The sequence below is a fragment of the Cervus elaphus genome, chromosome 3 (genome assembly GCF_910594005.1).
Source record: "Cervus elaphus chromosome 3, mCerEla1.1, whole genome shotgun sequence".
In the NCBI taxonomy this organism is placed as follows: domain Eukaryota; kingdom Metazoa; phylum Chordata; class Mammalia; order Artiodactyla; family Cervidae; genus Cervus; species Cervus elaphus.
In genome coordinates this window covers 51,884,288-51,898,056 of record NC_057817.1, presented here as the reverse complement: position 1 = coordinate 51,898,056, position 13,769 = coordinate 51,884,288, and positions in this window count along the sequence as shown.

Genomic DNA, 13,769 nt, shown 5'->3' with positions numbered 1-13,769 from the left:
GCATTACTAAAAATAAAGGTATAGAGGTAACAGAATAGCAGAGCTATTTCACATCCTAAAAGATGATGCTGTGAAAGTGCTGCGCTCAATATGCCAGCAAATTTGGAAAACTCAGCAGTGGCCACAGGACTGGAAAATGTCAGTTTTCATTCCAACCCCAAAGGAAGGCAATGCCAAAGAATATTCAGTCTACCACACAATTCCACTCATTTCACATGCTAGTAAGGTAATGCTCAAAATCTTTTAATCCAGGCTTCTACAGTATGTGAGCTGAGAACTTCCAGATAAACAAGATGGATTTAGAAAAGGCAGAGGAACCAGAGATCAAATTGCCCACATCTGTTGGATCATAGAAAATGCAAGGGAATTCCAGAAAAAACATCTACTTCTGATTCATTGACTATGCCAAAGTCTTTGACTGTGTAGATCACAAAAAACTGAGAAATTCTTAAAGAGATAGGAATGCCTGACCACCTTACCTGCCTCCTGAGAAATCTGTATGCAGGTAAAGAAACAACAGTTAGAACTGGATGTAGAACAACAGACTGGTTCAAAATTTGGAAAGGAGTACATCAAGACTGTATATTGTCACCCTGTTTATTTAACTTATATGCAGAGTATATCATGCAAAATGCCAGGCTGGATGACTCACAAGCTGGAATCAAGATTGCCAGGAGAAATATCAATAACCTCAGATATGCAGATGACACCCAAATAATGGCAGAAAGTGAAGAGGAACTAAAGAGCCTCTTGATGTAGGTGAAAGAGGAGAGTGAAAAAGCTGGCTTAAAACTCAACATTCAAAAAACTAAGATCATGGCATCTGGTCCCATCACTTAAAGGCAAGTGGAAGAAGAAAAAATGGAAATAGTGACAGACTTTATTTTCTTGGGCTCCAGAATCACTGTGGATATGACTGCAGCCATGAAGCTAAAAGATTCTTGCTCCTTGGAAGAAAAGCTATGGCAAACCTAGAGACAATATTAAAAAGCAGAGACATCACTTTGCTGACAAAGGTCTGTATAGTCAAAGTTATGGTTTTTCCAGTAGTCATCCACAGAAGTGAATTGGATTGTAAAGAAGGATGAGTGCCTAATAATTGATGCTTTCAAACTGTGGTGGTGGAGAAGGCCATTTAGAGTCCCTTGGACAGCAAGGAGATCAAATCAGTCAATCTAAAGCAAATCAGCCCTTAATACTCATTGGAAGGACATTAGCTCAAACTGAAGGTGCAATGCTTTGGCTACCTGATTCAAAGAGCTGACTCGCTGGGAAAGATTGAGGGCAGGAGGAGAAAAGGGATCACAGAGGATGAGATGGTTGGATCCCATCATTGAGTCAATGGACAAGAGTATGAGCAAATTGTGGGAGATGGTGAAGGACAAGGAAGCCTGGTGTGCTGCAGTCCACGGGGTCACAAAGAGTTGGACATGACTGAGCAACTGAACAACATGTCAGTCAAATATTCCTGAATTCCTTGACTTATTTTGGCATATATATTCTGATTTTCATGAAAATAATCAACTGCAGAAGCCATCTTTCGTGTAGCCATCCCTAAAATGCCTCCATAAGAGTAAAGACTTACTGAATTCAAGCTTAAAGAAAATGTATGCTTGACTTAGGCTGGCTCAGGCTGCTATAACAAAATGTCACATACCGAGTAGTTTACAAGCAACAGAAATGTACTGCTCACAGTTCTGGATACTGAAAAGTCTAACATCAAGATAGCAACATGGTCGCCTTCTGGAGAGGGCCCTCTTTCTGGTTCATGGCTGATGCCTTCTATCTGTTTCCTTATATAGTAGCTGGAGCTAAGTGTCTCTCTCGAGCTGCATTTATAAGGCATAAACTTGATTCATGATGGCTCCATCCTCCTGGCGTATTTGTCTCCCCAAAGCCCCATCTACTAACACCATTACACAGGGCGTTAGCACTCCAATACGTGAATTTTAGGGGAACACACTCAAACAACTACACTTACAAAAATTACATAATAGAACTAGAATGAAAACCCAGGACTTAACCAACCAATACTCTTTAATTTCAATAGGTTTAGGTAAGAAATAGCTTTCCTGATTTGGGAAATTTCAAGTATATTGTTTACATGAGTGTATGCATGCATAGGTGTGCACATGTTCAGGGTCTACTATAATGTGGGTGAGGGGGGAAAGGACGTGTGTAAGAGCTATGAATAAGACACAGTTCGGGCCCTCAGAACTCTTTTTTTTTTTTTTTTTTTTTTGCCTTAGAAGCAGTTAAAGAAAACATTTTCATTTCTGTAGAAGCAGCTTTGATTAATATTTGCTTAAGCAGTAAAATGCAAAAAGTGTCATCAAGTGAAAAATTCACTTGTCTTCTGGGCAACTCAGTAGTTCCTTTATCCATACCTAATTGACTTCTTTCTAAATTTCCCACTAAAGTAGTTTAAAATTCCCTCTAATCTCAAATGGTATGATCTACCCTTTTTCCTTTCCTACAAGCAGACAACCCCTGCACTGACTTTGTTGAGATTGAGGTCGTCGGATAAGAGCTCCCTCAACCATCTTCCCTTTGTGCCAGAATTATCTCTCAGTTATCACCCAGGTGTTTCTATAGTTCCTCTTGCCTAGGAAGTGTCCTTTCTGAACTAATTTTTCTCTGTTAGTATAGTCCTGTGCTATTTCTACATTTGCTCCTCCCAACCCCTATGTCTTCTTCTGCCCTGTTCTGAGTTAAGGAGACTAACCTCTTCAGACCACCTCACTCAGCCACTCACACGCTCTGATTTTCAGTTGGGTTTGGACCATGGGAAGCAGTGAAAGCAAATTAAAGAGTGAGAGGAAGAAGGTACCAGACAATTTATTCCCCCACTCCTGTGTCTTTTCTTAACTCCTATGGATAACCTTCTTCCTCTGCTTCAGCTGTCACTTGGACTTGGCTAAATCATTCATCTCCTCCACCCCATGGCCTCTCAGGCCAAGAGGGGCATTTCCTACTGGACACATCCCTGGGTACTTCACCAATCCTACTAGCTCCTTTAATTCTGTTCATGTCTCTGGAGATCCTCCTCCCTTTTAAGTAAACCCTTTTGAATGTACCATCTGAATCCAGGAGGCACTCTGAATGATCCAAGCTTCTTTTATCTTCTCTATGTCCAAGCTGCAACCCTCTTTCTCATTTTATCTTGCTCACAGTTTTACATTTTTTGCTATCATTGACTTGTGAATATGTTCAAATTTTAACAGGACTGGGACACACACTCTCATCCTTCTGACTCTTTCAACCCTATCTTCACTGAGTTGACTAGAAACATTAAAATGTGGTATCTGCTTACCCAACCATTTTAATATAATTACAGCTTATTTCTTACTAATACGTACAAAGATAACAAAAAATAAATGCTCAGCATAACAAACTCATGGAAAACAAACACCCTGCAAGCCACACTCAGATCAAGACATGGAAACAACAGGTTCCCACAAATTTCCTCCAGAGACCTTGCTGATCATACTCTATTCCTTACTTCCCGAATTAATAGCTATCCTGAGTTTTATAGTATTTACTTCCGTTCCTTACTTTAAAGTTTTACTACCTAAACATATCGCAAAAAGGTTAATTTTGTTGTCCTTGAATTTTATATAAAGGAAAACATACAGTACTTTTCTTATCTGTATTGACTTCTTACCCTGAATATTGTTTTTAAGATTCATAAATGTTTTATATATATATGTATATATATATAAGCAGTTTATTTTCATTGCTGCTTAGTATTTAATCATACAAATATACTATGACTTATTTTCTAGTTATTGGACATTTTGATTGTTTGTAGTTTTGAATTATACACCATGGACTTTCTAGTATACCTATCCTAGTAAACATATGTGAGTATTTCTATGGATGCAAATGAAACAGGCTGTGTCATATTATACTAAATATATGGCTATACTAAATGTAGCCAATTGTTTTCCAATGTGATTTTAACAGTTTACACTTCCACCAGCAAATTGTGAGAATCTCTGTTGATCTATATCATTGCCAACACTTGCTATTATCACACTATTTAATTTTTGCCATTCCGTTCCTCAGTGAGTCACATCTTATTATGATTTTAGTTTGCATTTATTTTTCTGATTATTAGTAATATTGAGCATTTTTGAAGTACTTAAGAATTTTGCACATTTTTCCTTCCTTTTTGCCCTTATTACGTTTTAAGAATTTTTAATATATTCTGAATATGAAATTATATTGATTACATGTGTTGCAGATAACTTTTTTCCTATTTGTACGTTGCACAGTGGAAAGGATTTAAAATTGGTAGCCACCATCCAACTTCCTATTTCTATTTCTTCTTGGTAGATAATTGACGCACTTTTTATATCCTTTACTCTTTAAGTAATATCCTTTGATAAACAAGTTCTTAATTTCCTTATAAAACACTAAAACTAGTTTTAGTTACTAAAACTAGTGTGTGGTATCTTGTAAGTGCTTACTAAATATCTGCTACTTAAAAACTTTTTTTTTTTTTTTTAGAAATGCCTCTTCTCTAATTAAGGTGGATTTTTCTCTCAGAGAACTTCCTGAGCTTATGTGTACTATTCATATTTAGGTTTTCTCCTTTGACACTGAGATGGTCAGCATTGGGAAAGAGTGCAAATGAAATGCATGAATATGAATGATTTGTTTTTAAATATGTATTTAGGTACAAAAAAGGGATAAAATTAGACATAGCTTCTGAAATTATACGTGAAATAAGTATACCGTCAGTGTATAGACTACTTTACTCAATCATAGATAACATTAGCTTAAAATATTAAACTAAAGCTACAAAAGTTACATAGTGAATCATCATAGTGAAGTTATTTAAATCAGTAATGTTCAATGTATTACAAAATACCTTTTTTGATGTATCGTTCTAAAATAAGTAAAATTTGTGTAAACAGGACAGTACTAGTATTTATACTTCAAGTGATTTTGTTCTTTCTAAAAAATATGAAAGAAAAGAAATCAAAACTCCAACTCCTCTGAACACCCCCATAAAAATACTAATAATAAACAGCTGATGGGATTTCACTTCACAGTAACTCTTCTCTAAACACTCTGATCCCAGGTAAGAATAACATATATCTCATGGTGCAGTTCTTAGAATAATGATTGAAAGACAGATATGCTGATTAAATGTGTACCACCATAAACAGCCTACATGTTAGAAGCATCCCATTTACCATGTAGATTTAGTACACCTTCAGAAAAGCCCTCAAGAGTTAGAGTGAAAGATCGACATGCTAAGTTGCAGCAGCACAAATAGAAAAAAAAAACAGAGGAGGTAAGGATATAAAAATATTATCCATAATCTACCCAGAAGAAATACAAGTAGGAAGTTTGATGAAGGCCACGAATTTAAAATCCTTTCCACTATGCAAATAGCAAGACCTTAGAGCCATGTATCTGAAAGCCCACAACTTAAACCTCTCAAGCTATTCCCGGGCTCACCAGGGATGGGAGAAATAACCACTGAGAAAACTGTCAAATTAGAAACCAATTTGTAGAAATTAATGAAACTATTTTGGGATTAAAATCTCCAGGAGGATGCAGGCATGACAAAGTTGGTGGTAACAATTTTCTGGTGCGCATGCTTAAGAATGTGGGTTTTGCTTCCTGACCGCATTCAGGAGACTACCTATGAAGCATAACTACCTATGAAGCCAGTTGCCTGGCTCTTGGAATCACCTAGGACCTTTCCCAGCAACTGGAAGGAAGAAGTAAGTGTAAATGTCCTTTTCACCCACAAATGTACTAATTTTCCACTGCCAGCTTCATTGCCCTCAATTCACTGGCAAGGGCATGTTTGAGCCTTATTTAAATATGTAATGACTTTCTTTGTTATTTATTTCTTAGAGCTTTCAGGTTGGTGAGTAGCATGTGACTAAATGCTTGACGCTTGTCTGAGTTATCCAAACATTCCCAGTCCCTCCTGACCTTGCTTCTTATTCATTCATTCACTCACCAGATCTCTGTTAGACACTGCCAATGTACTAGGCATGAAGTTCAATGTAAGGTATGCTGGTGAATCAAATAGACATTCTCCATGGTTTTATAGAATTAAAAGTTCAAGGATAATTATTCCATTCCTGTAGCTTTTCTGTTCTCTCCTCCTACCTAGTAGTGTATTCCATGGCACTTATTATTACTTGGCAAACAAGACATTTTTCAATAAATTGTGTTAAATCAAGGCAATCAAGTGGTCATAAAGGGCACTTGCAGCTCAGAAATTAAAGTTGCTAATGTTTAGGTCCTTCCTTTCCTTTCCTTTTCCCCTTCCTCCCTTCCTTCTGCTACCGTGACTTCAAGAAGACTACCAATGGAATGGTCATCTGCTTTTTATCAGGGATATTAATGTTGTTCTCCATTAGTGTAGAGAACCACGTGCTGATTCTGTTCTCGCAGAGGGAAAACCAAACAGAAGAGAGCATGATTAGAAGTTACTAATTTACTATTAGGGCTCGCCAGGTGGCACTTGTGATAAAGAATCTGCCTGCCAATGCAGGAGACACAAGAGATGTGGGTTTGATCCCTGGGTTGAGAAGGTCCCCTGGAGTAGAAAATGGCAACCCATTCCAGTATTCTTGCCTGGAAAATTCCATGGACAGAGGAGCCTGGTGGGCTACAGTCAATGGGGCTGCAAAGAGTCAGATATGACTGAGCACACACGCACACAATTTACTATTAAGAGAAAATATTCTCATTATTGTGCTAGTTGCCACATGTATCTGACAGCAAGAGTCCAAGTACCTATCGTTTATTCTTCCAATGATCCTTAATATGACTTTGGGTTTGTTAATCTCTTTAATATTTATTGATTATATTTTACAACAAATTCATTTTAGTTATGTAAATAACATTCACAAATATGAAAAATGCAGGATACTGATTTTATCAGTGGAATATGTGTGGAATTATTTTGTCTTTGGAATGAATTTATTGATATGATCTTTGGACTATTAGACATTGTACTTAGTTCTAGAACATTTTTTTTAAATTAAAAATAATTTAATTGGCTGTCTTTTGCTTAAAATCTTTCATGCTAGCCTTCAGCATTATGCAAACCAAGAACTTCCAGATGTCCAAGCTGGGTTTAGAAAAGGAAGAGAAACCAGAGATCAAATTGCCAACATTTGCTAGATCATAAAGAAAGCTAGGGAATTACTGAAAAACACCTACCTCTGTTTCATTGACCACTCCAAAATCTTTGATTGTGTGGATCATAATAAACTGTTGAAAACTCTTAAAGAGATGGCAATACCAGACCATCTTACCTGTCTCCTAAGAAACCTGTATGCAGGTCAAGAAGCAACAGTTAGAACCATGTGTGGAGCAACTGAGAAAGGAGTAGAACAGGGCTGTCTGCTGTCACCCTGTTTGCTTAATCCATATGCTGAGCGCCTCCTGAGAAATGCTGGGCTGGATGGGTTACAAGCTGGAATCGAGACAGGCAGGAGAAACATCCACAACCCGATGTGCAGATGATACCATGCTGAAGGCAGAAAGCCAAGAGGAACTAAGGGCCTCTTGATGAGGGTGAAGGAGGAGAGTTAAACAGCTGACTTAAAATTAAATATTAAAAAAACTAAGATCATAGCGTCTGGCCCCATGACTTCATGGCAGATAGAAGGGGAAAGGTGGAAGTAGTGACAGATTTCCTCTTCTTGGGCTCTAAAATCACTGCGGATGGTGACTGCAGCCATGAAATCAGAAGACATTTGCTTCTTGGCCTGAAAGTTATGACAAACATAGGCAGTGTGTTGAAAAGCAGAGACATCACTCTGCGACAAAGGTCCATATAATCAAGGCTATGGTCTTCTTAGTAGTCACATACAGTTGTGAGAGCTGGACCATAAAGAAGGTGGAGTGTGGAAGAATTGATGCCTTTGAACTGTGGTGCTGGAGAAGACTCCTGAGAGTCCCTGGGACAGCAAAGAGATAAAACTAGTTAATCTTAAGGGAAATCAACTTTGAATACTCATTGGAAGGACTGATGCTGAAGCTGAAACTCCAGTATTTTGGTCATCTGATATAAACAGCTCACTCATTGGAAAAGTCCCTGATGCTGAGAAAGACTAAAGGTAGGAGAAGAGGGCATCAGAGGATGAGATGGCTGGATGACATTACCATTGCAATGGACATGAACTTGTGCAAACTTTAGGAGATGGTAAGGGACAGGGAGGCCTGGTGTGCTGCAGTCCATGGGGTTGCAAAGAGTCAGACATGACTGGGCAAGTGAACAACATCTGAATACAAATTAATATAAAATGAGTTGATATCAATTTATGTTTACTAAGTTATCTGGTTTTGTTTTAAAAATATAGCTCATGTTACATTGAACCAGATGATACAATCTCCAAATGATGATGATTTTAAAAACAAAGATGTGGAAAGGTAATAGAATGCTAAGAAAAACTGTGATACTACACCCACGAACCTGCCCTGTGATTTGTGGGCCATCCCTGCATGAACATCTGTACCCTATGTGGTTGTAGGGTGAAAGATTAGACCTGAAGGTGAGTCAAGTTCAGTTAAGCTTGGAAAAGAAGAGAGTATTCTTTGGAGAGTTTGAGAATATAAGGTAGTTTATTTACCATGTAAAAGTCCCAGACATGCAGAGAAGAGTAGGAATAAAGGGAAGCAGAGAAATAGAACAAATTAATTTGTAGATGAAGATTTGTGAAAGATTGAGGGATAAGGCAGCTTGTACTTTCACAGAACTGAAAATGACTGGGGTGTGAGGCACGGTGGGACTATCAGTTTTAACTTTTCAAACAGAAGTCTGTCTTATATGAGGCCCTCTAAAAATATTCACTTCATGAATGAATACTGTCAATTCAATTGTAATGTCAATCCAGACAGTAGAAGACCAGAACTTTTGATAGTGGCCCAAATACACTGTAAGATGATATATAAGGCTACAAACGGTGCCTGATACAGAAAGTTTTATATAACTGTGGGCTATTAGTATCATACCTATTTTTATTATCATTACTTGCATGACTAATATTCTTTGGTTGGTTTGGAAAAAAGTAACATTCTTTGGTGGGAAATATGGTCTTTTGAAAGGAGCATGGCTTGATCTTGATGAGTGGCATACAGTTGGAAAGCTTGACTACTTTGGCAATATTAGCAAATGCTAAGAAACCTTACCTATATGGTAAAAACACACTAGATTGCCTCACTTAGGAAAACTAAACTTGATTTTTTCACCTATACAATGACCCCATAAGATACTGGAAGGAGGTAGTTTCTATTCTGTTAATTCTTTCAGTTGCCACTTTGAGAAAAATAATATATATCATCAATTCAAGAAATACAGTACCCTCTTACATTTATGTGTTCAAATAACAGTTCATGATAAGCTCGCAAATATCTATGTATAACTAAAGGTAGTAATTGTCCCTAATTTAGAGATGGGTAAAACGAATCTCAGAGAGGTTAGGGATGCTGAGACTAATACTAAGATCCTTTGCTACCTAGTCTTTTCTTTTATTCTTAGTGAACAATAAGTATTTAAGGAATCTTCTCTAGGGAATTTAATCCCATTTAAGAAATAGGGGTTCCCCCCCCCACTTTTGCTCTGCTGACTCAGCAAGGTGAAGAGGAAAAGGCCCAAAAGAGGACAACACACTTGATAGAAATTAATTCTTTGACTATCTTAGTCCATTCAGGCTGCTACAACATAAATAGGTTGAGTGGCTTATAAGCAACAAAAAAAATTATTTTTCACAGTTCTGGAGGCTGGGAGGTCCAAGATCAAGGGGCCAGCATATTCAGTATGTGATGACATCACTTCCTGGCTCATGGGTGGTCGTCTTCTTCCTGAGTACTGGCAAGGTGGAAGGGACAAGGGAGCTCTGTCTTGGCCAATGTGTATGGCTTTTATTTTATTTCTATGCTTTATTGCATCAGCAAGGATTTTTAGTTCAACCTTAAAAAGGAGTGGTGAGAGGGAACATCCTTGCCTTGTGCCTGATATCGGTGGGAAAGCTTGGAGTTCTTGCCGTGAAGTTTAGTGTTAGTGGTCGGTTTCTTGTGTGTGTACACTTAGTCACTCAGTCATGTCCAACTCTTTGTGGCCCCATGGACCAGAGCCTCTAAGGCTCCTCTGTTCATGGAATTTTCCAGGCAAGAATACTGGAGCAGGTGGCCATTATCTTCCTCACCCAGGGACTGAACCCACGGCTCTCCCATCTCCTGCATTGGCAGGCAGGTTCTTTACCACTCCACCACCTGGTAAGCCGCAGATTTTGTATAGTCTTTATTAAGTTGCAAAAGTCTTCTTCTATCAGCTTAGGTTTTTTGAGCACTTAACTATATATCAGCCGCTGAGTTCATCACTTTATGTGTGCTGTTTCGCTTCAGTCCGATGATTTTGGTATTATTCTCTAGTTTTATGTTTCGTGTAAGATGTTCAGTCACTTTCCAAGGTATCAGAACTACTAAATTGATCTAACAAGCTAGCAAACAACACCTTCTCCACATCACAGCAGTCACTGTGTCTGCTCTTACCTCATAGTTCTTTATTTTCTGTTTCCTTTCTCTGTGTTCTCTTACTGGAATATTAAAAAATATGATGGCAGAGACATCTCTGCATTTTCTCACTATATAATACCTAGTGTCCAAAATGACGTCTGGTCCACCAACAGTTGCTAAATGAATACATAAATTAGAAAACTGCATCTGAGTGCAGATATTTTGGTGCCTAAGCTCTTAACTGGGCTTCCCTGGCATCCCAGTTGGTAAAGAATCGGCCTGCAGTACAAGAGACCTGGGTTCAGTCCCTGGGTCAGGAAGATCCCCTGAAGAAGGAAATGGCAACCCACTCCAGTATCCTTGCCTGGAAAATCCCATGGACATAAGAGCCTGGTGGGTTGTAGCCCATGAAGTCAAAGAGTTGGGCATGACTTTCACTTTCACTTTTCAAGCTCTTATTAATTATTGTATACCACTTTTGGAACAGAACCACAAAAGAGTCTTACTGAATACCTTCAGTCTATGGACCAAAGTTGATCAGGTGATAGTATTTTCTCTTAAGTGTCTATGGCTAAAGGTATGGGTGAAAGGTGGGTGGGCTCCTGCTGTGAAGCCACTGTCCTGGGTTTGACAATGTAGTGGTGGTGAAGTCGCTAAGTCGTGTCTGACTCTTGCCACCCCATGGACTGTGGCCCGCCAGAGATTACACCCAATGGTTGGTATCATTGATTAAACCAGACTATAAGAACTGAAACAGAGAAGAAAAATCTGAAATAATAAAAAAATTCCTTATGTGTTTACAAACTAGTTTAAACCAAAAAACAAAGAGACTTCTGCCGTTACTCTAAACTTGTCGGCTGCTGTATATCATTATTACTCTTGAGATCTTCCTATTATTTCAAAATTGTGAGCTACATGAAGTTAAAATTAGTAAGGGGATTTGAGTCTCTGGATTTCCCAGCTCGATTTTTTTTTAACCTGAATAATTTGCATGTACACACTCAGAGTTTTGATTCTGTAATTTTATTGCCAGTTATGAAACAGTCAGGTTACAGCACTAAGTTAATAAGTAGAGACCACAAAAGTATTACAACAACAGGGCCTTTGTGGCATTCCAAAGAAATCAAAGGCAAAGGTAATATGTTTGGCTAGACTCAAGTTGTGTGGCTGTTTAGAATAAGTTCACTCTGTACTCCTCGTCTAAGGTCAGTCCAGGAATCTCCCAGTCTGTTCCAGAATGTCACCCGACAATTATAATTATGTTCTACACCATGCAACTGCTGATTTGTATACATAACTTTGTTTAGAGCTGGTTCAATAGCAAAGAGATTCAAGAAATCATCCTTATTAGTTTTTCAAAGTAATACATGCCCTGAAAGATATATGAGAGAGAAAAAAAAAGCATTAATAAAACTGGAAAATATAACTCATTTATGTGTATCCCCAGACAGTTATCCATGGATACTGTTTGAAAAACTTTAAATTTATGCTATTAAAAAAAAAAAAAAAAACCTCTCTTTCTTCACTCAGTAAGCCAAAGAGGACATCCTTGTTATTTCCCATCATAGTAAATGCCAATTACTAAGGACTTATTTGCCGATAATTTAGCTATATTATTTCTAATCCTCATGACAAACATACAAATAGCAATAATTTTGCCCATTCTTAACAGGAAGCTAATGTATTTGCCCAGAGTCACATTACTAGGTTTAGAAGCCTGCTTTGTCTGACTCTAAGGCATACACTCGACTCTAAAATGTACAGTGAATAGTTTGTGATTACTGAAGTATGCTTTCATAAGGTCTGTTTCTGTATCACCCGGAAAGATCTGCTAACAGGTATCTTTGTATGATGACAAGCTTCATGTCTATCATTTGGGGCTTTTTTCTGAAGAGGAACATGCATTCTCTTTTTATGCTTGTTAAGCTATATTTGTTTAAGCAGAAGACTCTTGAGAGTTTCATGGACTCTCAAGGAGATCAAACCAGTCAATTCTAAAAAAAAAAAAACATATCAGCCACTAAAGCTGAAGCTCCAATACTTTGGCCACATGATGTGAAGAACTGACTCATTGGAAAAGACCCTGATGCTGGGAAAGATTGAAGGCAGGAGGAGAAGAGGGTGACAGAGGATGAGATGGCTGGATGGCATCACTGACTCAGTGGGCATAAATTTGATCAAACTCCAGGAGTTGGTGAAGGACAAGGAAGCCTGGCATTCTGCCGTCCTCGGGGTCTCAAAGAGTCAGACACGACCTAGCAACTCAACAATAACAGCAACAAGCTATCGTCTATATCTTTATGTTAATAGTGGCATTAGGAGAGAATGAAGAACTTGAGATCATCTTTCACGAAGAAGTAAAATACAACTATATCCAACAGATTGGAGAGGGATTGTTATGACTCCAGCAGGGCCTTTGCCCCCAGCCCCGGTAACACATTGACTGACCTGGTCGCAGGTGAAGGTTCGCATGCTCAACGAGGACCAGCAGTGAGACAGCTAAGGCACCAGGCATATCCTTTGGCTCCATGGAGCAGCGGAAGGGCATGTCCCTGCTAGTCGGGGCCTTACAAAATGTGGTTCACCGGAGAACGGAATGGCAAGCCACTTTGGCATTCTTGTCTTGAGAACCCCATGAACACAATGGAGGGGGTGTATAGATTATCATGTTGCCAGCACAGCCAATATTTCCCATTCATTCAGGATATTGAATGCTTACTGTGAACAAGATGCTATGCCAAGAATGTTGATGATCTAACATAAGCTATCTTATCAAAAGACCTCCATAACCTTAAAAGTAAAACTTCATGTTTTCAGGTCACTTCAACATTTAACTAAATATCTATTATTTTGCAAAGTACAATGGCTTGGAATAGTAAAGCTTTGTCTTTGGAGCCAGACAGACGTAAGATCCAATCTATCTGTTACTCTTTCTTTTGTAAGGTCAAATGAGATAAACTGTTTAACTGCACTGTCTCCATAAATTCAGCTATAAAACTGAGATCATAAAACTTAACTGGTGTGATCATTAAATGAGATGGCATGTGAAAGGCATGTAATTGATTCTATCGTTATAGTAATTGATACAGAACCTTAGGCAAATTGTAGTTAAACTTTCTGATTTTTTTGGCAAAGAACCATGAGAAACAGAGTTTCTTGGTGGTATTTCAAAGTTACGAAATAAGACAGAGACATCATGGTCTACAGCCTACAACTCCTGATCTCTATGAGCTCAATACTGAGTTGTTGTTGTTGTTTAGCCATGAAGC